The 27,330-nt window shown below is 46.0% G+C and overlaps 3 non-coding genes across 3 annotated transcripts; all 3 read right to left on the reverse strand.

Moving 5' to 3' along the window:
• Positions 1 to 13,922: 13,922 nt before the first annotated feature.
• trnak-cuu (transfer RNA lysine (anticodon CUU)) lies at positions 13,923 to 13,997 on the reverse strand. Its single transcript has one exon. It is a non-coding gene; the product is annotated as a tRNA-Lys (tRNA).
• A 3,114-nt stretch (positions 13,998 to 17,111) lies between these two features.
• On the reverse strand, positions 17,112 to 17,183 carry trnaq-cug (transfer RNA glutamine (anticodon CUG)). Its single transcript has one exon. It is a non-coding gene; the product is annotated as a tRNA-Gln (tRNA).
• Positions 17,184 to 21,875: 4,692 nt separating this feature from the next.
• Positions 21,876 to 21,947, reverse strand: trnae-cuc (transfer RNA glutamic acid (anticodon CUC)). The gene has a single exon. It is a non-coding gene; the product is annotated as a tRNA-Glu (tRNA).
• Positions 21,948 to 27,330: the final 5,383 nt, after the last annotated feature.

Raw genomic sequence — 27,330 nt, forward strand, 5'->3', positions numbered from 1 at the left:
TTGCCTTTATAGGCCGGGGTATAGAGTATAAAAGCTGGAGTCTGATGATGCAGCTGTATAGAACGCTGGTTCGGCCACATTTGGAGTACTGCGTCCAGTTCTGGTCGCCGCACTACCAGAAGGACGGGGAGGCGTTAGAGAGAGTGCAGAGAAGGTTTACCAGGATGTTGCCTGGTATGGAGGGTCTTCGCTATGAGGAGAGATTGGGTAGACTGGGGTTGTTCTCGTTGGAAAGACGGAGAATGAGGGGAGATCTAACAGAGGTGTACAAGATTATGAAGGGTATAGATAGGGTGAACAGTGGGAAGCTTTTTCCCAGGTCGGAGGTGACGATCACGAGGGGTCACGGGCTCAAGGTGAGAGGGGCGAAGTAGAACTCAGATATCAGAGGGACGTTTTTTACACAGAGGGTGGTGGGGGCCTGGAATGCGCTGCCAAGTAGGGTGGTGGAGGCAGGCACGCTGACATCGTTTAAGACTTACCTGGATAGTCACATGAGCAGCCTGGGAATGGAGGGATACAAACGATTGGTCTAGTTGGACCAAGGAGCGGCACAGGCTTGGAGGGCCGAAGGGCCTGTTTCCTGTGCTGTACTGTTCTTTGTTCTTTGTTTGTTCTTTGGATGTGATAAAGGCTGGAATACAGACTGTGGGAATGAGGGTGAAACTGCTGTGCAGAGCGAATGGTTCTTGTTGTAGGGAGGGATGGGAGGAGGGAGAGAGGGATGGATGGAGAAAGGGAGGGAGTGTGAGGTGGATGGAGGGAGAGAGGGATGAATGGGGGTGAATGTGAGAAGCTGAAGTTTACATTTGAAGAGGTTCCCAGTCTCTCTGATCTCCAGTCTCCAGCTGAACTGGGGAATCTTTTGCGCAGACTGTGCTGCTGCTGTTTCCCCACCTGTCCACCAGGGGTCGCTGTTGGCCTCCCAGCTGCTGCTCCTCCTAGTGTCACCACTTGCCCACTTCGGCCCATGCAGTACACCTCACTGGAGCCCCGGGCCATTCTTGCCATCCTGCCAGGTCGCGGGTACTGAGGCCAGTAGTAAAGTTTATTTATGGGTCACAAGAAGGTTTACATTCACACTGTAATGAAGTTTCTGTGAAAATCCCCTGGTCGCCACACTCCGGCACCTGTTCGGGTACACTGAGGGAGAATTCAGCTTGGCCAATGCACCTAACCAGCACGTCTTTTGGTCTGTGGGAGGAAACTGGAGCACCCGGAGGAAATCCACACAGACATGGGGAAAATGTGCAAACTCCACACAGTGACCCAAGCCGGGAATCGAACCCAAACCCCTGTGAGGCAGCAGTGCGAACCACTGTGCCACGTACCGCCCAGTGCTCGATGGTTACGTTTCTTCTTCAAACCTAAGATTCAGTGCCACATCAAGGCGGGGAAAAGGGAGACCATTGGCGTCAGATGGATAATGATAAAAGTTAATATCCCAATTTATTCACTCTATTCCTTCAAGCTGAGGTTTACAAAGTGAAAATTCCGCTGTTTACAGCAGTGACTAAATAAGCAATGACCCACCACATAGCTGGTCGTTCAGAATTTATCCCATAGGCAGCTCCTTGGCTCATTGTCTGCTGATGTGTCATCCAGAGCTGTTTTCCTGGCAGTTTGTGTCAGTAGCAGGCTGCCGTTACCATCCACTCTTGGGCAGGGTGAGGAGACAGCTCCGACACCGACCTCAGCTGGAATGGGAATTGAACCATACATTAATCCGCATGCCAGCAATGCTGCAGGAATTGCAAAGGGGCTGCACAGAGGTCCAGAATTAGAAGAGGGGGTTGTGAAGATGGAGGAAGCGTCTGCAAGACATGAGGACATTTTGGATTATCTCAAAATTATAGAATGCAGGAGACCAGTCAGGAATGTGTTGAAATTGTCAAGTCTGGCGGTAATGTGTGGATGTGGGATTCAGCAGCAGATGAAGGGCTGCACTGTGGAACAGTGGTTAGCACTGCTGCCGAACAGCACCGGGTTTGAATCCAGCCTTGGGTTTGTGTGTGGAGTTTGCACCTTCTCCCTGTGTCTGAGTTTCCTCTGGGTGCTTCAGTTTCCTCCTACAGTCCAAAATTGTGCAGGATAGGTGGATTGGCCATGTTAAATTATCTGTTAGCGTCCAAAGATGTGTAGGTTAGGGGGGTTAGCAGGGTAAATGCACAAGGGTACAGGGCCCATTGAATCTGCACCGACTCTCCAACAGAGCATCTTACCCAGGTCCTATCCCCGTAACCCCACATATTTACCCCGCTGTTCCACTGTGTTACTTGTTCATTACAAAAGGACCAGAGTCTGAGGTTATAAATGGGTGAGTTTACTCCAATAGTAATTCCTTCAACATCTGACAAGTTTACAGCTATGAAGGGAGGTGTTGACCCGTTAGAGAAAATCTCCATTACAAGAGAGGAAGTGTTCGGTTTTTTAGGGAACATTAAAACTGACAAAGCCCCAGGGCCTGATGGCATCTATCCTCGACTGCTCAGGGAGACGAGAGATGAAATTGCTGGGCCTCTGACGGAAATCTTTGTCGCTTCTTTGGACACGGGTGAGGTCCCTGAGGATTGGAGGATAGCGAATGTGGTCCCGTTGTTTAAGATGGGTAGCAGGGATAACCCAGGAAATTATAGGCCGGTGAGCTTGACGTCCGTGGTAGGGAAGTTGTTGGAGAGGATTCTTAGAGACAGGAAGTATGTGCATTTAGAACGGAACAATCTCATTAGTGACAGACAGCATGGTTACTGCTTCAGTAATTGATCCAATGCCAATTCAGTAGCTTCTTCCAATGGAATTCCCGCACTGTTGAATCAGTCACCTCCGGAAGAATGGATGGTCATGTCTCACCAACAGTGCTCATTGTGAACTAACCTGTATTGGGCACAGGAACTGCATATGGCATGTCCCCCACTGAGAAATAACATCACGTCTGCCCGACCTTTGGTGTCCGTGTGTCACCTGCCAGTAAAAAAAAGTTCATCTTCAGAGGAAATCTGTCCTCAAAGATTCCTGTATGACTTCCAAGCCGAGACTCTGGAATTTGCCATTCAATTTCAGATGCAGGATTGCATGTTTATTGTTTTTGCAAAGCCATGATGTTCCAGCCGGCTATATTTAGGGAGGCTGCAAAGAAACATCATACGAATTATTTTTTGAAGTCTTCGGGCGTTCCATAAGTAATTCCAAGAGGACATTCGACAGCCGGTTTTAGCCGATGCCAAACTGCGCTCCTCTGAAATGTGCTGGCTCTTCAGGTTTCCATGTGAATGATCTAAATCGCACTACAGCCATTCATCAACACAAAAGGGTTCCACTCCCTCAATGTGCAGATCGTCTGTGATCGTAGCACAGTGGTTAGCACTGCTGCTTCACAGCTCAAGGGTCCCGGGTTCGATTCCCGGCTCGGGTCACTGTCTGTGTGGAGTTTGCACATTCTCCTCGTGTTTGCGTGGGTTTCCTCCGGGTGCTCCGGTTTCCTCCAACAGTCCAAAGATGTGCGGGTTAGGTTGATTGGCCAGGTTAAAATTGCCCCTGAGATGCGTAGGTTAGAGGGATTAGCGGGTAAATATGTGGGGGGTAGGGCCTGGGTGAGATTGTGGTCGGTGCAGACTAGATGGACCGAATGGCCTCCTTCTGCACTGTAGGGTTTCTATGATTCTATGACTATCAGCTGAAGATCATGCAGGTCGATGTACGCCACCCAGGGACTATCCATGACAGTTTTGTGATCCGGCAGTCGGGCATCCCTGAGCTCTTGGAAGACAAGACCAGCCCAGACTCCCGGGATGGCTACTGGGTGACAAGCGTTACCCGCTAAGGTCATGGCTGATGACGCCTGTGCGGAGGCCCCAGACCGAGGCGGAGACCTGCCATAGAACATAGAACATAGAAAAGCTAGAGCACAAACTGGCCCTTCAGCCCACAAGTTGTGCCGAACAAGTCCCTACCGAGCAGGCTTACCTATAACCCTCTATCTCACTAACTTCCATGAACTTATCCAAAAGTCTCTTTAAAAACCCTGTCGAATCCGCCTCCACCACCACTACCGGCAGCCCATTCCATGCACCCACCACCCTCTGAGTGAAACACTTACCCCTAACATCTCCCCTGTACCTATTCCCCAGCACCCTAAAACTGTGTCCTCTTGTGGCAACCATTTCAGCCCTGGGTAAAAGACTCTGAGAATCCACTCTATTAATACCTCTCAACATCGTATACACCTCTATTAGGTCCCCTCTCATCCTTCACCTCGCCTAGGAGAAAATACCTAGCTCTCTCAACCTATCCTCATAAGGCAGTCCAACGATGTGCGGGTTAGGTTGATTGGCCAGGTTAAAAACTGCCCCTTAGAGTCCTGAGATGCGTAGGTTAGAGGGATTAGTGGGTAAATATGTGGGGGCAGGGCCTGGGTGGGATTGTGGTCGGTGCAGACTCGATGGGCCGAATGGCCTCCTTCTGCACTGTAGGGTTTCTATGATTCTATGATTTCTATGCCGCCTAATCCTTGTAAGTCTCCTCTGCACCCTTTCTATGGCTTCCACATCCTTTCTGTAATGAGGCGACCAGTACTGGGCACAGTACTCCAGGTGGGGTTTGACCAGGGTCCTATACAGCTGCAGTATTATCTCCCGATTTCTAAACTCAAGTCGTCTCCTGATGAAGGCCCGCATTCCATACGCCTTCTTAACCACCGCCTCTACCTGGGACACTGCTTTGAGCATCATATGAACCCGGACTCCAAGATTCTATTGGGAAAAAGAGACCAAAGTCTGAGCAGAAAAGATTTATCAGGATGTTGCCTGGTATGGAGGGCAGTAGCTACGAGGAGAGGTTGGAGAAATTTGGTTGGATCTCACTGGGCTGACGGAGGATAAAGGGCGCCCTGATAGAAGTCTTCAAGATTATGAGGGACAAGGCCAGAGTGGATAGTCATAAGCTTTTTCCCTGGGTGGTAGTTCAGTTACTAGGGGGTATAGGTTTAAGTTGCGGGGGGCAAGGTTTAAAGGAGATGTACGAGGCACGTTTTGTGCACAAAGGGTGGTGGGTGGCTGGAACTCGCTGCCAGGGGATGTCGTGGAAGCAGATACGGTAGTGACTTTTAAGGGGCGTCTTGACAGATACATGAATAGGGTGGGAAAAGAGGGATATGGTCCCCGGACGTGTAGGGGGTTTTAGTTCAGACGGGCAGCATGGTCGGTGCAGGCTTGGAGGGCTGAAGGGCCTCTTCCTGTGCTGCAATTTTCTTTGTTATTTGTTCGTGCACATGCATAGGCAACTGCGATCAAGTGGATCCCATGAAGAATACAGACGTTGTCGGAGTAGAGTTAAGAGGGAAATCAGGAGGGTAAAGAGGGGACATGAGATTGCTTTCGCAGATAAGACAAAGGAGCATACAAAGAGATTCTCCAATACATAAAGGGCAAAAAAATAGCTAGGGAGAGAATAGGGCGTCTTAAGGATCAACAAAGTCACAGATGTGCGGATCCACAAGAGATGGGTGAAATCCTAAATGAATGTCTCTCATCGGTATTTACTGTTGAGAAAGGCATGGATGTTAAGGAACTTGGGGATATAAATAGTGATGTCTTGAGGAGTGTACATATTACAAAGAAGGAGGTGCTGGAAGTCTTAAAGCGCACCAAGATAGTTAAATCCTCAGGACCTGATGAAATGTAGCCCAGGATGTTGTGGGAGGATAGGGAATAAATTGTAGGTCCCTTAGCAGAAATATTTGAATCATCAACAGCCACAGGTGAGGTGCCTGGAGATTGGAGGGTAGCAAATGTTGTGCCTTTGTTTAAGAATGGGTGTGACCGCCTCCTGAAACAAAACTTCCTGGTATCTCTCTCCCTCCCTGATGTGTCGCAGAGTCAAAATCCAGCTGAATGTCTGAGTCGAAGCTCCTCAAGACGCAGAAACTTACTGCAGACATACTTGCCCTGGATCACACCAGTATCCATGAGCACCACATACTGCAGTCATCACACATCAACTGCCCTGATATACTTCAGATCTTTAACTAACGACTTAATTATTTTATTCAGTTTAGATATTAATAAATCTTATCGCAAAGTGCAGAACAAATTTGAACCTTCGGAAAATAGATGTTGACCACTTACTGGATATTCACCAACAGCTCGCCACCTCCCCTTTGGAAAAGCAGAAACCAATTCCCACAGGGTGAAAAAGTTAGAAAAGCAAAGGAGTAGCGCTCTCCCCTCCTCACTGAACTCCCTCTTCTCACCAAACTTCCACACTCTGTCCAAAGCCACACTCAGTGCTGCTCACACAGAGACTGTCTGAATTTCAATTCCTTGCTTTGAGCCATGTATAAATCAGAAAACAGTCAGTTCATTTTCCTTCCATGTTTATTTCCAGAAGTTACATTTCTTACATTGAAGTTGTTGAAATAATATGATGTTTATAACATATGGGAAATGACAGACAGAGAAAAACACTCTGGCGCATCCAGCCTGTCTCACTCAGATGCAAGGCCTTGTGCAGCACATTATATAGACTTCTCCACTTCACCCAGGAGGCCTTATCAACCTGAATAAACAGATTGAAAAACAAAGTTAATTTGGGAGAAACATTTGCTGGTAAATTCCTCTCTGATCCCCATAGGCAATTGAAAACTAGTTCAGGAGATCACTCTGCTCCGAGTGAGTTCCATGCATTATAAGGTGATTGCTCATCACGAAACTAAATGCTCACTCAGCCACACAGCTGTGCCTTCACAACCATGTCTCACTCTCAATGCGCAACCACTATCTTTGTTTTCACTCCGCTCAATGCATTTCTCACTCTCACAATTCGCTATTTTCATCCCTTTCAATAAAGAGTGAGCCGAACTGCAGGGAAGGGCGAGGACAGGATGTGATCCTCCAGTGACAGGCACCTTGACAAGAACTGGCAATGCATGCCCTCCTGGTCCACTGTGGGGGAGGCCTTGTTACCAGGGGCTGCAGACATCAGCAAGACTTGCCATCAAAGTCTGAGCCTCTTGATTAAGCTTGATTGCTTGGACCTGGTGCTCACACATGTCGTCATCAGAGGTTCAAGGTGCTTCCGTGCTGCGGTGAGACATTCGGGAAGTGCTTATCAGGGTGAGTGATGCTCAGGACATCTGTCTCAGTAAAATATCTTCAGACCTGATACAATTTTCGGACATTTATTTTGATACTATTACTCTGTAGATCACATCGATTTGGTTTCCACAAACCGTGTGCCTCTGTAGATTGATCATTTTTAGCAGCCTAGCACTCAGCTTGTTGACACCTAAATAGAACTCAGGATGAAGTACAGAAATCAAGAAAATAATCCCCCAATCACCGGGGCTCAAGCAGGGAACAGGAAAATGCTGCACTCGCTGCAGAATGAACAGGGTTTTACAATGTACAGGTACTGGATCCCGTATCGGAGGCGCTGGGGACTGGACCTGTTCCAGATTCGCGTATTTTGGGCTCTGGACGGCGTGCTTGTAAAACATGGAGAAACAATGAGAAACAATGACCAAAAGGCTTTTATAATTTTATTTTTATACATTTACTATTTCATAATTTTGCATATTGCATTGGAACCGAGGCAGAGGCAGTTGTCATACTGACGCAGGCTGGGAAAATTGAAGGTTCAGGCTGATTTGGCAGATTTTGGGTCATTTTTGCTGTGTTGATAAAACATGGAGAAGGAATGAGAAATAAAGACTTTTAGTTCATTCGTGTACATTTATTATTTCATAATTTTACAAGTCAAATTACATATCAACCGAGGAAGAGACAGATGCCGTACAGACACAGGCTGTGAATATTGAAGGTTCAGGATCTATTGTACGTCTTTTAAACATGTCCTGCAGCTTAAATTGTTTCAAGTACATGGGGTTTTCTTTCACAAACACGTATTGTACTATTTAGACCCACATAATATGCTGCTGTGTAATGAAGCTCTTCTGTCATTAGACATATTGATCTTCATCATCACCACTCTCATTCTCTTTATTCTTGGTCAAGACAACGGTGTGTTTCATTGTGTGGGACTTGGAAGTGAATTTCAGCACTGTTGCCAATATTACAGAATCCTCAACATCTTCTTCATCCAACAGCTGGGCTTCAGCACAGGGAAGTCTCTCACAAACGCCAACAATATTTCCAAAATATCTTTCTTCTGAGGCACACGGACACCGTTAAATTCAGGTTTAATTTCATCATCACCAATCAAGGAAATTTCTGGAAGATGGCAGGAAAATGCTGCATTTCTCACAGATGGAATAGGATTTTACAATGCACAGGTACCAGACCACACACCTGGAATGTCTGGGATCCAACATGTTCTGAATTTGTGGACTTGGCAGATTTTGGGCCCTTTTTGGCGTGCTTATAAAACATGGAGAAGGATTGAGAAATAAAGGCTACAAGGCTTTTAGTTCATTTATTATTTCATAATTTTACAGCTCAAATTACATATCAACCGAGGATGAGATATCTGCCGTACAGACACAGGCTGAGAATATTGACAGTTCAGGCTCTGACAACACCGTTTAAACATGTCCTGCAGCTTATGGATTCTGGTCTCTGAATCGCATGTTTATAAAACACGGAGAAGGAATGAGAAATAAAGACTTTCATTTGATTATTGTACTTTTATTACTTCATAATTTTACAACTCAAATTATATATCGTCCGAGGAAGAGAAAGCAAAGCAGAACTTTCACATCTGCCAATAGATCTTCAGCAACGTTCTCTCCTCAGAGAGATGAAAAGCACTAAATTCAGGTTTAATTTCACCATCACCATTTAGGAACACGGTAAATGGCTTGAGGTTGTGCCATCCATTTATCACTATCTTGGGTTACATTGGCTCAGGCCTTCGCTGCACTGCAGAGTGCATCGTTCACAATGAGTATTTGTTGGAATTCCTTCCCAACCAAGCTGAAAGTTCCATGCACTGAGCATTTTGTGCATGAATTCAGCCTTGTATCTGGTCTTGAATGGCCACAAAATGCTTTGACCCAGGCTGGATGAGGGACGTACAGTCGGGTGACAAATGAATTCCGAAAACATTCCGGATTTGACGGATTATGGTCTCTGGATGGCGTGTTTATAAAACACAAAGAATGAATGAGAAATAAAGACTAAAAGGCTTTTATTTCATTATTGTTCTTTTATTCTTTCATAATTTTACAACTCAAATTCCATATTAACCGAGGATAAGATATCCACCGTACAGACACAGGCTGTGAAATGTGAAGGTTCAGGATCTGTTGTACGTCTTTTAAACATGTCCTGCAGCTTAAATTGTTTCAATTATGTTGACTTTTCTTTCAGGAACAGGTCTTGCATTTTGTAAACCCACGTAACTCACTCATTGTTCCATAGGAGCAGCTAGAGAGGTGATTCACGTGAGGAGAGCTAGTAGGAAAGAGGGATTTTTAACTTACTTTTTTTTCTTTTTTTCTGAGTTTTTGTAAGGCAGCCAGAAGTGTAAAATCGGAAGTCGGCACCAGAGAGACCTGGGAACTTTATATTCTGACGTCAGCCAGTAGCGTGCGGAAGGTTTAAAAAGTACGCCGCTCTATCCAGAGGGCAGCGTTGTGAGCGGGCGGCGGAGTGAGAGGGAGCAGAGTGGGACGGCTTTGGCTCAAACAGGGGCTTTGTGCGGAAACACACAGCTGAGTGAGTGTTCCAGTGCACTGACTATGTGTGAGTGTGTGAATGTGTGAGTGTGAATTTGTGAGTGTGAGTGTGTGTGTGTGTGTGTGTGTGTGTGTGTGTGTGTGTGTGCGTGTTTTTTCGGCTTTGTGCCTGAGTTACGGTTCGGGTCGCTTCCAAGGTGTAACGGTTAGTACTCTGGACTTTGAATCCAGTAATCCTGGTTCTGATCTGCGGCGAGCCACTATTCCACTATTCCTCTACGACCCCTTGTATAAATTGGGACATGTGCATGGGAGAATGACACTTGTAAGTGGTCCCTCTATTCGTTGTGGCTTTTCTGCCTCTCAGCGAATTGTGTTCTTTAGCAATCGCACTCTGGTGCTGATGCGATGACGCCAGGCCTGTCAATCGTTGCATAGTCTGCAATGTGAGTGCTATGGAATAAGCTGAAATTTTCTCAGTGTTTAAAGTAACACTTTCTGAGAAATTTAAATATAATTGCCTTCAACATATCAGCCGTTTGCTGTGGCAAAGAAAAGCAAAGTCCTGCCGAGATTTGAACTTCAATCGCTGGATGTCGAGTCTATCCTGCTCATCATTAGAACGCCGAACGTGGCCGTCCGCTGCAAATGGTCACTCACTGCATTCAATGCGGCAGCAACAACAAGTGCGGCAAAAATGTCTCATTATGCGGCTACCATTGATAGGCGAAAAACCCATATGACAATGCCCCTAAGTCACTGCATCTGAAGCCATATTGGGAGATATCAGCAGAAATAGTCATGTTTCACAAGGGCAAGTGCCCAATCATAGAGTCACAGAGCGCAACAGCACGGAAACGGCCCTCTGGCCCATCGAGTCTGCACCACTCAAACAAACAACTCTCTATTATGCTCCCACTTTTCAGGTCTGCATGCCTTGACATCACAAGTACAAACCTAAATACTTCCTCAAAGTAAAGAGTATCGCGGCCTCCACCCACCACCCTTTCAGGAAGAGAGTTCCAGATTCCCACCACCTCCTGGGTGAAACGATTTTTCCTCACATCCCCTCTAAACGTCCGACCACTGACCTGAAATCATTAACCCCGAGATATTGATCCCTCCGCCAACGGGAAACATTCATTCCTGTCTACTCTCGCTATGGCCCTTATAGTTATGAGGGACATGGATAGAGTGGATAATGTACATTTGAATGGTCAGTCGCCAGGAGGCATAGGTTCAAGATGAGGAGCAGGAGGTTAAGGGGATTGTGGGGAAACACCTTTTCACCCAGACGGTTTTGACGGTCTGGCATGCACTGCCCCTGAGGGTGGCAAATGCGGGTTGCCTCATATCCTTTAAAAAATGCATCCAGGTGAGCGCTTGGCACGTCATGACATTCAGGGCTATGAGCCAAGTGTTGGTAAATGGGATTGGGTGGTATTTCGGGCGTTTGTAATGTGTTGGTGCGGACTCGATGGGCCGAAGGTTCTATTTTGCTCTGTATGATTCTATGATTCCATGAAATGCCGGGTACTGAGTCACACCCGGCCGAGGTGTGAATCCATTCTCAACCATGATGCACTTAATTTTCACTCTCCAGTGTGACACTGTTATTGTATCAGTAAATCGGATGACAGAATGTATCACTTTTCATAGTCAGCTGATGATGATCTTACTCTCACTTTGATTTTACCCATCGGGTTTCAGCTCAGCGGGAGATCTCTAAGCTTTCTTTGCAAATAATTCCAACATTCTGAGGACACACCAGTTAAACAAAGATATCATGCTGCAGCTGCTTGGTACCTGTAATAAGAACAGCTGGCAATTCTGGAATTTTCAGTCAATCTGACTGCATCTGTGAAGAGTGAAACATTGTTCACATTTAGAATCATAAAATTCCTATAGTACAATAGGAGGCCATTCGGCCCATCGAGCCTGCACCGTTAACAATCCCACCCTATTCCCATAATCCCACATTTTCACCCTGCTGATCTCCCGAAATTATGACCAATTTTGCATGGTCAATCAACGTAACTTGCACATCCTTGGACTGTGGGATGAAACCGGAGGAAACCCACGGAGAATGTATAAATTCCACACAGTCACCCAAGGCGGGAATTGAACCTGGGTCCCTGGCGCTGTGAGGCAGCAGTGCTCACCACTGCTAACCCAATGGATAGGGTATGGAACTCAGTGTCCGAGCTGTGTTGAGGTGAACACCTCCATTGGATTAAAAAGAGAACTCTTGGTTAAAAAAAACAGTTCAGATTCCGTAACCTATTGGGATACAGAGAAATATATAGACTGTGGGATTCGACTGGATCCCTCATCCCTGAAGGCATCGACAAGATCGATCGAATGGCCTCCTTATTGGGATAAATACTTCCATGTTTCATCATTTCAATGCTTAAGAATGATTGGATTTTTCTTGTGTGATTTATGAGTTTGTTCAACGAAAAAGCTTGCGAGAGGAAACTTGGAGAAGGATTGAGAGTTTTCAGACAGAAAACAAGAAAATACTGTCAATGCTTCAATCTAAAACAAGAACATAAAATGTTCCAACATAAAATGTTGGAAAATCGCAGCAGGTCTGGTAGCCTCTGTGGAGAGAGAATAGAGCCAAATCGAGACGTTAGCTCTGCTCCCTCTCCACAACTGCCGTCAGATCTGCTGAGACTTTCCAACATTTTCTGTTCTTGTGTTCCTGAGAATTTTCAGTGTAGGAGAGAAGTTAAATGGATCAACAGAGCAACACATTTCCAATCAGAGCAGAAATAGATAACAGATACAGAATGACTCACCTTTAGTTCCTTAACTTCTCCAATTCCCATCACTGTCCCTTTTCAGCCTCATACGTATTGTCATCAAATCTGTTCTGCTTCCACATGATTGCAAACCTTACCTTCCTTTCGTACCACTCCCCCTTTCCTTGCCTCTGATTTCTTTTGAAATCTGTGACGTCCCTAACTTCTTTCCAGTGATGACGGAAGATCAGTGATCTGAACGGTTCAAGTGTATCTCCCCCCGGCAGATTGGGCCTGTGCCGCTGAGGATTCACCACATGTTTCTGTATTTAAATGAGAGCAAGAGATGTCTAGTTATTTCCACTGTATCAAGGGTGTCTGAAACTGATTTCCACAGTCCACAGGTCAGAATGATTCTTCCAATGTGAAATTACCCGGTTTGATTCCACGTGGAGGATTTACACGTACATTCTTGAGGGAAGATGGTGACATAGTGGTAAAATCATTGACGTATGAATCCGGAGGCCCAGGAACACGGTCCAGATCCCCGCCCCTCCCTCGCCCCCCCCACCTCCCCCCGCACCCCCCCCCCCCCCCACCTCCCCCCCACCCCCCGCCCACACACACACACACACACACAGGCTAGAACTGAAATTGAAGTGACAATTAGTCTCAATAATGAAGTATTGTTTTCTGATTGTCGTGAATACCCACCTGGTCCCGTACAGAAGGAAATCTGCCATTCTTATCGAGTCTGGCCAATATGAGAGTCCAGATCCACAGCAATGTTATTGACTGTTAACTGTGCTATGAAATGGCCCAGCAAAATACGCAGTTCAAGGGGAAATAGGGATGGCCAACAAATGCTGGCATTGACAACCAAATATATATTGCTTTCGTAATATTTTATGAAATTATTAACTTTCATTTTGCTTCATTTCATGTCAAACAGGGTGACATGCCCTGGTGTATCATTATTTAAAACCTCAGCCCTTAAATAATTTAAACAGGTAAAGTTCAGTCAGAGAATACTGATCCACTGTGACCCAAAAACAAGATACCGCAGTTGCTGCAAATCCCACCTCAAAACATAAGATGTTGGAAACAGTCAGCAGGACAAACAGCGTCTATGGAGAGTGAGACAGAGTGAATGTTTCAAGTCGCTGACCTTTTATCCAAACCTGAAGAATTAGAGATTTAATGATTTACAAACAAATGCAAAGTCAAGGAAAATAGAGACGGATAGGAGGAAAGGACAAACGGCCTCGTGATAGGATGTAACGTTGGAGTGATTGAATGACAATGGGGATGATTAATGTTTCCACTGACACAATATCCCAGATCTGGATCCAAATCTCAGGCGAAATGAGAAGGGAACTCCTCGCTGAAACAAGCACGAACTCCTGGATGCAGTTTTCACTCATATACTATTAACTGTGATATCAACAAAGCGGGATGGAGAAAGGCTCATTTTCAGCGGGGACATCACCAGAGGAATGGACAGCTGGAGTTCACCCAAGAAAACGGCAAAGTTTAAAAGCAGCCGCGGCCAACGTGGGGCTGGAACCCACGACCTTGAGATTAAGAGTCTCATGCCCTACCGACTGAGCTAGCCGGGCACCAGCAACCGCAACCATTCCAAATTCCAAAATGCGTGGAGACAAATATGTGTTTTTTTTCCATCTGGTGTCTCAGATTGTTCTGATTCCAAAGTTTGCAATGAATCGACCGACAGAATCGCTCGGGTTACAATGCATTCTTCTCAATCATCAATAACATCATTGTCATTTTCCATGTCCCAGCTTCATGTCCATACCAACATAGAGCGAGAGGGAGTGGGGCAGACATGTACAGCCCATGAGTAGTACTACAACATCCCAACAATCCCATTTGGCCCATCGAGTGTGCATCGACCACAGCCCCGCACAGACACTATCTCCATAACCCCATGCATTTATTCGAGCTAGGCACTCAGAGGCAATTTGGCGTGGCCAATCCACCTAACCCGCAAATCTTTTCACAGTGGGAGGATTCTGGACCACCCAGAGATAACTCACGCAGACATGGGGAGAACGTGCGAATTCCTCACAGACAGTGATCCGAGCGGGGAATCGAATGCGGCTCTCTGGTTCCCTGAAGCAGCAGTGCTAACCACTCTGCAACCGTGACACCCAAATACACAGCAGTTACCTGATGAAGACGCTGCGGTCCGAAAACCTGTGACAGCAGAAAGGCCTGCTGGACTTTAACCTGGCATTGTGAGACTTCTTACTCTGCCCACCCCATCCAACAATGACGCCTCCACATCATGACTGTACACACAGCAGCTGTTTGAATCCAAAATCATGGGATCCTTTGAATTGGCGAATTGGGATAAAGTGAATGTCCATATGTTTAAAAAGTCTTGATTTACTTGTGAGTGTGTTATGTTGATCGAATCCCTGCAGCGTGTACTCAGTTTCTCAAACCAAACCCCATATAAACCAATTCTGCCGTGTGCACGGTTATAGGGACACACACAGGTACTGGGGCATACACAGTTACATGGGCACTCTCAGGTACATGGGCACACTCAGGTACATGGGTATACAGACGCAGATACGGGGGCGCGCACACAGGTACAGGAACAGCTCATACAGAAACAGGGGCACACATACAGATACAGGGACACACATACAGATACAGAGACATAGACGCACAGATACAGGGGCACACACACACAGACACACACACACACATAAACACACAGAAGCGCGCGCACACATGTACACGCACACACACACACACACGCACACACACACACGGAGAGACACAAAGATACCAGGGCAAACACACAGATACAGTGACATACCTCCAGATACAGGAACGCACACTCATGCAAATGCCTGAGTTCTCACAGATACAGGATGACGCACAGATTTAGGGGCACTCAGAGATAGAGGAGCACACACATATACAGGAGCACACAAACAGAGATACTGGGACATACAGAGATCCATGGGCACACACAGACTCTGCGGCACACACTCAGATAGTGGGGCATACGCAGCTACAGGTGCACACACAGTGAGATAGTAGGGCATACAGAGATTCAGGGGCACGCACAGAGTCAGCAGCACACACAAACACACACACACACACACACAGATAGTGGGGCATATACAGATCCGGGGCACACACACACAGATACAGGTGCGCACACAGAGAGATCGTAGGGCATACACAGATGCAGGGGCATATACAGATTCGGGGGAAGACACAGCGACACAGGGACACACACACACAACAATACAGGGGCATCTTCGGAGACACAGGAGCACAGTGATGTGACCACAGCTGCTGCCAAACCTACTGAGAACTTACGACTTCTGCTGTTTTTATTATCAATCCTGGTTTTATTATAACATAAAACACAACAAGTCGGCAAAGATCAGTGGAATGAGGTGCACCCCCTGGTAACAGCAGGACATGTTTCTCGACTCATTGATCGACAGTTCCGCCGCGCAATAGCAAAAAACCGCAATGGCCTCCTCAGAAACCAAACACAGGACATGGCTGATAGAGTGCACTTCGTCGTCCAGTACTTCCCCAGAGCGCAGAAATTACGACATTTTCTTCGGAGCCTTCAACATGTCATCGATGAAGATAAATATCTCGCCAAGGCCATTCTCACACCGCCACTACTTGCCTTCAAACAACCGCGCAACTTCAAACAGACCAATGTTTGTCGCAAAATACACAGCCTTCAGGAGAACAGCGCCACAACACCACACAACTCTGCCACTCCAACCTCTGCAAGATGTGCCGAATCTCGATATGGATGCCATCATCGCACCCTGAGAACACCATCCACCAGGTACACTGTACTGGACGTTGAACTGGCTGCCAAATTGTCCTCCCGATTCCTGCTTTATGAGGAACTTAAATAAAAGATGCTTCGACAAATCAATCCTCAACAATGGCAAAGAAGAGCAAAGGTCCGCCTAAATTTAAATTCTGTTCGCTGGATTCAGAGTGGCCACCATTAGACCAGAGGACCTACAACATAGCAGCCGGCTGCAAATGGTCACTCAAAGCATTTGACCCACTTGCAGTTGCTGCCACATTGAATGAAAAAGGTCACGTGCATTTCATTTTTAATTTTCAGAAAGTGGAAAACTAAACACTGAGGAAATTTCAGCAAATTCCAGCGCAATCACATTGCAGACGATGCAGCGAATGACTCTCCTGGCGTCATTGCATCAGCTCCAGAGAACGATTGCTCAAGAACACAAAGGGCTGAGAAGCAGAGTCACCACAGTGGGCAGGGGGTCCACCTACATGTGTCACTCATTCACTCATCCGTCCCAATTTAAACCAGAATTCGGAGGCGAGAGGCCAGAATGCGAACCATTACACCATGGAATCGACAGCAGTCTTTTCTCCAAAACATACGGACGCACCGACTCTCTTTCTCTCTCTCACGCACTCACACACACACACATTTTGCTCAATAATTGCCAGACTCCAATCGAATTGTTATTGTGCGACACCAACTACTTCTATCTTTCAACAGAGGAGTTAAAGAGTCGCGAAAAGATGAAAAGCACTGAAGTTGCAGGCATCTGGCGCCAGAGGTTCAGCAATGTGCATTGTAACAGCAGCTGAACTGGCTGACAAATTGTCTTCTCGATTCAGACTTGTTGAGTAAATTAAACTCCCTTCAGCATATCCATCATCTGTAAATTAAATCAAAGTTCCGCCGAGATTTGAACTCGGATCGCTGGATTCAGAGTCCAGAGCGCTTACCATTACACCACGGAACCCAGCACACGGCGCTATCCTGAAAATGGTCGCTCAGTACCTGTGTCAATTTGAACAGCAGGGAGAAATATCAGTCCCATTGCACAATTCCGTCAATTGCCCACTGCAATTCATATTTACTGCAGACGGGAATGGGTTAATGACCCTTGTCACACTTAAGCAGTAAGACCCGAACTCTGTGATTTTGTTTAGAACACTGCAGAGTCCATGTTTTTGTCAGAGTTCGGTGTTTTTCATGTCTGTGCCAGATAATAGGAACAGCTATTCCTCTGTCTCCATTTGTTATCAAGAAATGCGATTAACCCAGCTCGAAATAAGCTAAACAGTCTCCATTTTTATGTACCTTTGTTTAACACGATGGAGTTGGCATGTATGCCTTCTGTCTTTGAATCACCATAGATTCATATATATATTCATCATACGTTATTCATCTTATCCTGATATAAAGTATTATTCAAACCTGTATGTAGATTAGTTAACTTGTTTGTGCAAAACCTGTGATGTTGTTTCATAGATATAAATGACGAACAATCGTAGCCTTGGAGATCGGACAAACTGCGCAGAGGAAGATACTGCTAAAACAACAAGAATCTCACCATGAATAATGACAGCCATCTCAGAAAATTGCAATGTAATGAGGGCGGGAACAGGGACATATATAAACTCTGTTCTTACTTGTGTTCGAGGAGAAGGCTGGGGGTCCACTGTTAGGAACCTCACTTCTCCCACAATTGTGAAAATAAACTCTGCATTTTGAACCACTAATAGTGTCAGAGGTTTTTTGACCGACAACATTTACATTGCCCTTGCTGATTCCTCCTGCAAAAATGAGTAAGCTACCTTCAAGTGCATTATATTTCACTGTAGCTCACCACGTTTAAAGAACAATGTTAGCATCGAACTTTTATAAACCTGTTGGGTTAAAAATGCTGAACAACATCTGCTTTCGTCACACTGGAAGCCAGTTTGAAAATATGAACAATTTAATGTCTTAACAGACAGGAAGGAGTGTATGAATGTCGATAACTGGCACTGTGCACATTCCTGTTATTAGTATTTGGGAGAATCAGGAAGATGAGATCCTCGTGATCCAGTGGTAAGGGTTCAGCCCTTTCAGGGACGCAGACTGCTTTCCATACATTTAAATGGAATTAAATGTTTTGGCAAACAACCCCGAATACTTTCTGCTCGAAAGCAGCTCTGCCAGAAACAGTGGAGTGAGATTAGTATTTTTGCTTCCGAGTTGGAAATGTCATATGGGCAACAGGTCAGGTCGAGAACAAATACTGATAGTGAAAGACAGTGATAGCCTGCAAAGCGCTGACGATGGAGATGTTGATAGAAGGTAAAATCTGGGTGGTAATGGGTCAGATTTAACCGTTTGCATTGACACAAATATCATTCATTTCTGGATAAAAATATCGTGCTGAATGACAAGAAACGTCTCACTGAATTTAGCAGTAATCTATTTGACTTAGACTGATTCCAAGCAATCTTCATTCAGAAAGCAGTAACTGTGAGATTAACAAAGTGGGATAGAGAAAGACTCAGTTTGATTGGTGACGCTGCCGGAGGAATGGAGAGCTGGAGTTCACCCCGGAAAGCAGCAAAGTTTAAAAATAATGAGCACCAGCCAATGTTGCCCTTGTCCATCATTCCTTGTGCCAGTTAATCCATCCTGTTATGCTCTCTATCACAGACCTTCCCTTTTAATCTCTTTACTGAGTGATTCCCGTCATAGATGTCGCAAAAAACTCAACAGCTCAATTAATGTTTCGTGACAAACGAGAATAATTCTGAAATCTGAATCATTTTGAAATAAAACTATTTGAAAATGTTTCTACTCGGTCCTGAAGCGGAAACTTTCGCGTGTGAGGCGAACATGACAACAACGACACTACAGGAACATAGAAATGCATGCTTTTGAAGCAGTTCCAGTTTACTGGTGGAGCAACTGAACTCGTCCGACAAGCCCAAGTGTTGTTCATTTTACATTCTGTCTGCTGGTTCCTCGAAGCAAAATGAATGATGATGTATGCTACTAAATTCAATTTTAGTGATCACATGTTTGCTCAATTTTGTTCGTAGCGTTTAAAGGAACTGTAACGAAAATCTGACATTGGGAGAATTTGATCCACTCCTCCACAAATGTCGCTATCCTAACTTTAGTGCCTTAAACTTCCCATCACTGACACCATCAGACGTGATTGCTGACAGAGCTGGTATTGGCAGTGAACCAAATCAATGGAGTGGGATTGGATCACATGTCCCATTGAGTCTCCTCCGCCATTTAAAATCAGGGCAGAGCCCCGGCTCAACCATCGCCTCATTTCAGCAATCAATTCAATGAAACTTTGCTCCATCCAAATAGCGAGAGAATAGAAGGAACAAAAACAAAAGAGAGGAAATAATAGTAAGACTGAGGGAAGGACTGAGGAAGATCTACAGAGAAAAATAAAAAATAGAGCCAGAGTGGGATCGATACTGAACGGAACAGATAGACTTCTCTGTTCCATATGATTTCTAGAAAAACGCCTTGAAGGCATTGGAAAGAGCAAATGCTGTGGCCCTGGAAAATATTCTGGCAATGGTGCTGAAAAATTGCGCTTCAGAATTGCCGCAACCTTAGCGAAGCTGTTCCTAAACTACAACACTGGCATCAAACCACAAATGCTACATTTGCCCATGATTGCCCTGTTTACAAAAATCAGGTCAAATCCAACGCCACCAATTACCACCAGTCTACACTTGATCATCAGTAATGTGATGGAAGAGGCAATAAACAATGTTATGAAAAGGCACTCCAATGCAAACTGGAGGAACATTGCCCCATCTCCCGATTCGGCAATTACTGCGTTCGGGTCTTAACATTGAGTTCAACAACTTCGGAGCATCTCCTCTCCTCCATCTTCATCCAATTTCCATTTATTTTGCTTTATTTCATTTTAACTTATTCATTTATTTATTATTTTATATCTTTTATATATTGTTTTAATTTCCACTTTCTCATTGTTTATTTAAAATTTCACTTTCCATCGCGTTGCCCCCTCTCCCTCCACCCCACTCGGGCCGTCTCTTACATTTCCTTTGTCCTGCTATTTCCACATTCTGATCTCTTAACGGGCAGCCAGCAGCATCCTTCTTAACCATGACGACCACCATTTAATTTGCCTTTGTTCTTGTATTTATATGTGACAGCTTTGTTACCCACCCCACACCCATGTCCCTCTCCGTTACAGTATAAATCTCGTCCAAATTTCTTTGTCTTCAGCTCTGACGAAGGGTCATCCAGACTATGAACTTTAGCTCCATTCACTCTTCACAGAGGCTTTTAGACCTGTTGAGATTTTCCAGCATTTTCTGTTCTTGTTTCAGATTCCAGCATCCACAGTAAACGTGTTTATATCAAGAGGCACTTGTCAGACAGACTTGTCCCTGGAATACAAAAAAAGCCTGTCGTAGAAACAAAGCGTCAAGTTAGCAAGGATAGGATAAATTAAAACCATTGCAGGTGCTTTTGCTGGTGGTCAAAGGTTAGGATTCGGCGCTTTCCCCGCCGCAGCCCGGGTTCGATTCCCGGTCAGGAAGTTAAGATTTATTGTGATTTTGCAGCATATGATTTCAGTGGAGTTGGAATTACTTGGATCGAAAACAGGAGTGATATTGGTGCCAGTTTCAACAGCAGAGAGAAAATTGCGTCCCACTCCACAGGACCGTCAATAACCCACAGCAATTTATATTTACATTGCCGCTTTTGGTTCCTCCAGTCAAAATGAACAGTGCTATATTCTCATAGAATCCCGACACTACAGAAGGAGGCCGTTCGGCCCATCGAGTCCGCCCTACACAATCCGGCCCGCGGCATATTCTCTGCTAATCCCGTTGACATTCGTGTCAATTTACCATGGCCAATCAACCTAACCCATACATCTTTGAAAAGGAAACCGGATCACCAGGAGGAAACCCACGCAGACAGGGGGAGAACGTGAAAACTCTGCATATACAGTAACCCGAGAAATTGAACCTCAGTCACTGGCGCTGTGAGGCATCAGTTCTAACAACTGTCCCACCGCGTCGGTGTTCTACTGCATTCAATTTTACTGCAGCCCACTGCATTCAAAGGGCAGTGTTAGTATCAACCTGTGATTAAATTATGTTGTGGTAATTCTGCTGAACAACATGAATTTATCACCGTTAATGGACCGTGGGTTCCAGCCCCACGTTGAGCGCGATTGTTTTTAAACTTTGCTGCATTTCTGGTTGAACTCCAGCTCGCCATTCCACCAGCAGTCTCACCACTCAAACTGAGTCCTTCTCCATCCCGCGCTGCTAATCTCACCGTTACTGGTTTCTGAGTGAAAACTGCCTCCATTTCACTGGAGGTCAGAAAGTTTGCTGTTTAATTCGATTAAAGGTTTTCTTGTCACTGAGCCCGAGATTTGGACCCAGATCTGCAAGATCTTTGTGTCAGTGGAAACAGTTAAATCCACTCCATTGTCAGCCAAATTCTACCCCGCATCACCATCTCTATCGTCAGCGCTTTCCAGTCCATCGCTTTTTTAAAAATTCTTGACATGTGACATTTCCAATTCAGACACAAAGGAAGAAACCTCCCTGGTACTAATTGCGATAGAACTGGTGCTGACCCGGAAGTAACGCGGGATTGTTGTTCAGGGTATAGCAATAAATTGACATCCCCTGACGGGGAATCGAACCCGGGCCCCGGCGGTGAGAGCGCCGAATCCTAACCACTAGACCATCAGGGAAGTTGATACAAATTCTTTAAGACACTAATTTATACATGGACCACCTGCCTTTTATGTTATTTTGGTCATTTTATTCACCAGAGCATGTTTCTCCTTCAAAGCTTAATGTTCAGATCGAACACAAGTGACTGCTTCAGCCAATGAAACCAGCGAATTCTGTTAGTTGGAACATGAAATCGACAGTGAGGTGAAATAGTCCCGCAAGCTGCCATGTGACACTTTCAATTTCCAAAACCCACCAACTCCATCACTGTGGCTCCTGTGAAACTTACAAGGTAACACACGGTAGGCATTCTTCACGGAGAGCAAGTGATACAGGTCATTTACGAAACACTATCATGTCGCTTCTCTTCCTGTTTCAGTTCTCCAGCTTCCTCTGACCGTCCAGCTCCCAGGGTCAATTAGCTGCTTAATGCAGACAGAGACAAGTAGTGAGCCCGAGCTATACCTGGAAAGCAGGGGCAGGGAATGTAAGACACACGGTACTGAGAGGAGATGGAGTTTAGAGATGACAGTATAAAGAGATCCAGATATCTCATCTTCCTGATCCTCCCAGTAACTGATTACAGGAATGTGCACACTGCTAATTACCCACTGTCACACTCTCCTTCCAGCCTTCAACACGGAGTTAAGTTTTGAAGTTTTTGAAGTATTGCTACAGTTGTTCAGGGTTTAGCAATGCTGCCTGATAGTCAGGGACCACGGTTCATTTCCGGCCTCAGGTGACTCTCTGTGTGGAGTTTGCACGTTCGCCCTGTGTCTGCGCGGCTTTCCTTTCAGTTGTTCCACTTTCCACCCACAGTCCAAAGATGTGTGGATTCGGTGATTGGCCATGATAAATTGCCCCTCAGTGTCAGAGGGGTTAGCAGGTTAAATACGTGGTGTTGCAGGGATTTGACGTCAGTGGGATTGTTGTCGGTGCAGGCTCGGTGTACCGAATGGCCTCCTTCTGTGCTGCAGGGAATCTATCATTCTATGAATTTGATAGCGCGTATGCTGAGACATTATTTTCCCTGGCTGTGGAATCTCAGACTTTCGCAGTAACTTCATTGCAGTGTTAATGTAAGGCGATTTGTGAAACTAATAATGAATAATAAATGAATAAACTTAAATAATGTTTTGATTCTAATTGTTAAGTTTAATGGGATAATGGAAGCAAATTTAAATTACGTGTAATTTGTTTGAAATCAATATGCATTAAAGAATGTTGATAACACCGGATAACATTCCAACCGGTAACACTTGATGGATATTTAGATGTACGAGACACGTTATTTACACAGACGGTGGTGGGTGCCTGGAACTCATCGGGAGAGATAGTGGAAGCAGATACGATGGTGAGTTTGAAGGGGCGTCTGGACAAATACATGAATAGGATGGGAATAGGGGGATGTGGTCCCCGGAAGGGTAAGGGGTTTTAGTTCAGTCGGGCAGCATGGTCGATGCAGGCTTGGAGGGCCGAAGGGCCTGTTCCTGAGCTGTAATTTTCTTTGGTCTTTTGTTCTTATATATTTAATGACACCTCCGGGCCCATTGCCAACCCGCAACTGTTTGCCTATGAATGCTGATGAGGTCAAAACAGTGAAAACTACGTCTCTGGGTGGTCTTGAACTGATGTGGAGATGCCGGCGTTGGACTGGGGTGAACACAGCAAGAGTTTTAACAACACCAGGTTAAAGTCCAACAGGTTTATTTGGTAGCAAATACCATTAGCTTGAGAGCACATTTCCACTCCATCTGACGAAGGAGCAGCGCTCCGAAAGCTAATGGTATTAGCTACCAAATAAAGCTGTTGGACTTTAACCTGGTGTTGTTAAAACTCTTGCTGTGGTCTTAAACTACCAACATTTCAGTTAACAGCTGAACGCGCTGACTAATTGCGCCACAGAGACTGACAAAACAGCTGCTAAAGATATTCTAAACCAGGGTGTCAATGACCCAAATTCTATTTCTGCAAAACCTGTTCCAGAACTACAGCATGACCGCAGCGTTTACAATTCTATATAAGTCTCTTTGGTTATGTTGATCCCGCAGAATCCCGCAGGATATAATACTTTCCACTCAATCACAAATAACATAATTCACAGCTGCACCGCCTTCCCAACATTGTGACCCATTTCCCTCAGGATTTCTTCCAGTATTTAATATTTTCCTGGTTTTCTCATCATTTTGAAATGAGATTCTCTTCACTGTACAACACAAATGGAATTGCAAATCTGACAGACAAACAATGGAAAACAATTCACTGGGTAACAGAAATCCCACAGTGCTCATTTCCAGATTCACAACACTCAGCTTTTCAGTCAAATTAACGAATTTATGACTGAAAAGTTTTGGAAAGTTGGTAAAAATATTGTTTGTGACTTACTCGGGTATTGTGTAAATGCTGTTTGAATATTCAGTGAGCGCACTATAATCGATCAACTTTTTGATGAGCGTTTGGTCGGTGCATTGTTATGTTTCACACCGTTTGGAGTATCCTGTGTCCCAGGGATGGGCAGGAAGCCGCTGATTGAAGCTGCAGTTGCCGCTTTCTGCTGGCAGCGGATGGGTGATTGGAGAGTGCGTGGTAAGATCCTGCTGCTTGTCCCTGTCCCACTCACTGTGGAACTGGGGTAGAGAGAATCATTGATCGTTTTGTTTCCCCGTCTATGTTGCATTATAGGAAGGATGTGGAGGCATTGGAAAGGGTGCAGAGGAGATTTACTAGGATGTTGCCTGGTATGGTGGGAAGGTTTTATGAGGAAAGGCTGAGAGACTTGAGGTTGTTTTCGTTAGAGAGAAAAAGGTTAAGAGGTGACTTAATAGAGGCATACAAGATGATCAGAGGATGAGATAGGGTGGATAGTGAGAGCCTTTTTCCTCAGATGGTGATAGCTAGCACGAGGGGACATAGCTTTAAATTGAGGGGTGATAGATATAGGACAGATGTCAGAGGTAGATTCTTCACTCAGAGAGTAGTAAGGGCGTGGAATGCCCTGCCTGCAGCAGGAGTGGACTTGCCAACATTAAGGGCATTTAAATGGTCATTGGATAAACATGTGGATGATATTGGAATAGTGTAGGTTAGATGGGCTTTAGATTGGTTTCACTGGTCGGCGCAACATCGAGGGCCGAAGGGCCTGTACTGCGCTGTAATGTTCTATGTTCTATGAATCAGGGCAGCACTTACTCAGTTAATGGTAGGGCGTTGAGGAGAGTTACAGAACAAAGAGATCTAGAGGTACATGTTCATAGCTCCTTGAAAATGAGGTCACAAGATGGACAGTGGTGAAGAAGGCATTCGGCATGCTTGGTTTCGTCGGTCAGAACATTGAATACAGGAAGTGGGACGTCTTGTTGAAGTTGTACAAGACATTGGGAAGGTCACATTTGGAATACTGTGTACAGTTCTGGTCATCCTATTATAGAAAAGATATTATTAAACTAGAAATAGTGCAGAAAAGATTTACAGGGATGCTACCCGGACTTGATGGTTTGAGTTATAAGGAACGGCTGGATAGACTGGAACTTTTTTCTCTGGAGCATAGAAGGCTGAGGGGTGATCTTATAGAAGTCTATAAAATAATGAGGGGCATAGCTCAGCTGGATAGTCAATATCTTTTCCCAAAGGTAGGGAAGTCTAAAACTGGAGGGCATAGGTTTAAGGTGAGAGGGGAGTGGTACAAAAGTGTCCAGAGGGGCAATTTTTTCACACAGAGGATAATGAGTGTCTGGAATAAGCTGCCAGAGGTAGTAGCAGAGGCGGGTACAATTCTGTCTTTTAAAAAGCACTTAGATTGGAACATGGATGCGATGGGTATAGAGGGATGTGGGCCAAATGCAGGCAATTGGGACGAGCTTAGGGGTTTTAAAAAAAAGGGTGGCATTTACAAGTTGGGCCGAAGGGCCTGTTTCCATGCTGTAAATCTCCATGAAATTGTGGTCAGTGCAGATTCGATGGGCCGAATGGCCTCCTTCTGCACTGTAGGATTCTATGATTCTATTGATCATAAGTCTGACGTGTCCAGGTCATGAATGTGCACAATATTAATTCAGTGTGCCCTTAAATGTCAGCCATCTCCTGGAGAAAACATCCCTTTAATTGTGAACATTAGCAAAGAGACCATGCTTCATCCAGACAAAGAAATGAGTCAAGCTGAGGGAGCAAAGGATGTCAATGTCTTTAAAAAAGAGAGACAGACAGACCTGGGCCAACCTTTCCAGAGTCTGCAGCCTCCCTGGATTCACTTCCTTTCCCTTCAGTTGCTGCAAGTCCCCTATTTCCCCCAGAATGAGAAAAGAAATGGAAAGGGAGAGAAAAGAAAGTCTTTTACTCACAGATGTTGGCCTCTTTTTAGGTCAAACCAAATAAACAAAGCCAAATTAAGTCAGGACAAATTAAAAGGGGCAGCTCCCCAAAAGGAGGGGGAACAGCCCGAACAGAAATTAAAGTTCAAAGGAAACTTAAAGACATCAAATTAAAATGTGATTATCAGGGTCGATAACGCACCCCAACCCCTGTGGTGCCCAACGGGCGCGGAAAGCGTCAACCGCGCCCGTGGACACCGCATGCTCCCTCTCCAGGGACACCTGGCCACGAACGGAGCCGCGGTAGAGGGGAAGACAGTCAGGATGGACGGCCCCCTCGATCGCCCGCAGCCTGGATTGGTAAATGGCGCGTTTCGCCAGGCCCAGGAGCAGGTTCACGAGGAGGTCGCCATCCCGACCCTCCCCTCTCCGCACCGGGTGGCCGTAGATCAGGAGCGTGGGACTGAAGTGCAGACAAAACATCAACAAAAGGTTCTTTAGGAAAACATAAAGGGAGTGCAGCCTAAGACACACAACATAGACATGGTCCACGCACTCCACAAGGCCGCAGAAGGGGCAGTCTTCAGAGCCCGTGAACCAGTGAATCCTACGGTTGTGGGGGGGGGGTGTGTGGGGGGGGGGGTGTGTGGGGGGGGCGTGGGGGGGTGGGGAGGGGTTTGGGGTGGGTGGAGGGGGTGGGGGCGTGGGGAGGGGTGGGGGGGTTGGGGGGGTGCGGGGGGTGGGGTGGGGGGGGGGGGGTGAGGGTGGGGTGGGGGTTGGGGAGCAGCATCGCGAGGCGACCGTGTTCCAGACAGTGAATCCGCACGAGGGACGACTCGGTGGGAGGCACGAGGGAGACCCCGCCTCGCTCTGGGCAGACTCCAAAAGTGCCCCCGTGCCCACCACCGAGCCGCTGACCTCCTCAGGGCGGTCGCCCCTCGACTCCGAGTCCCCCGCCGCAGGACGTACGGCGGGTGGCACGGAGCCGCCAACTCGCCCCAACCCCTCCCCGATCCCACCCCCAGGATCGGCGGAGGAGGGGTTCCCCCCGGGCTCAGCTTCCCCGGTTTGCAGGCCCGCGTGCAGCGGCGAC

The sequence above is a fragment of the Mustelus asterias genome, unplaced genomic scaffold (assembly GCF_964213995.1).
Source record: "Mustelus asterias unplaced genomic scaffold, sMusAst1.hap1.1 HAP1_SCAFFOLD_551, whole genome shotgun sequence".
Lineage (NCBI taxonomy): Eukaryota > Metazoa > Chordata > Chondrichthyes > Carcharhiniformes > Triakidae > Mustelus > Mustelus asterias.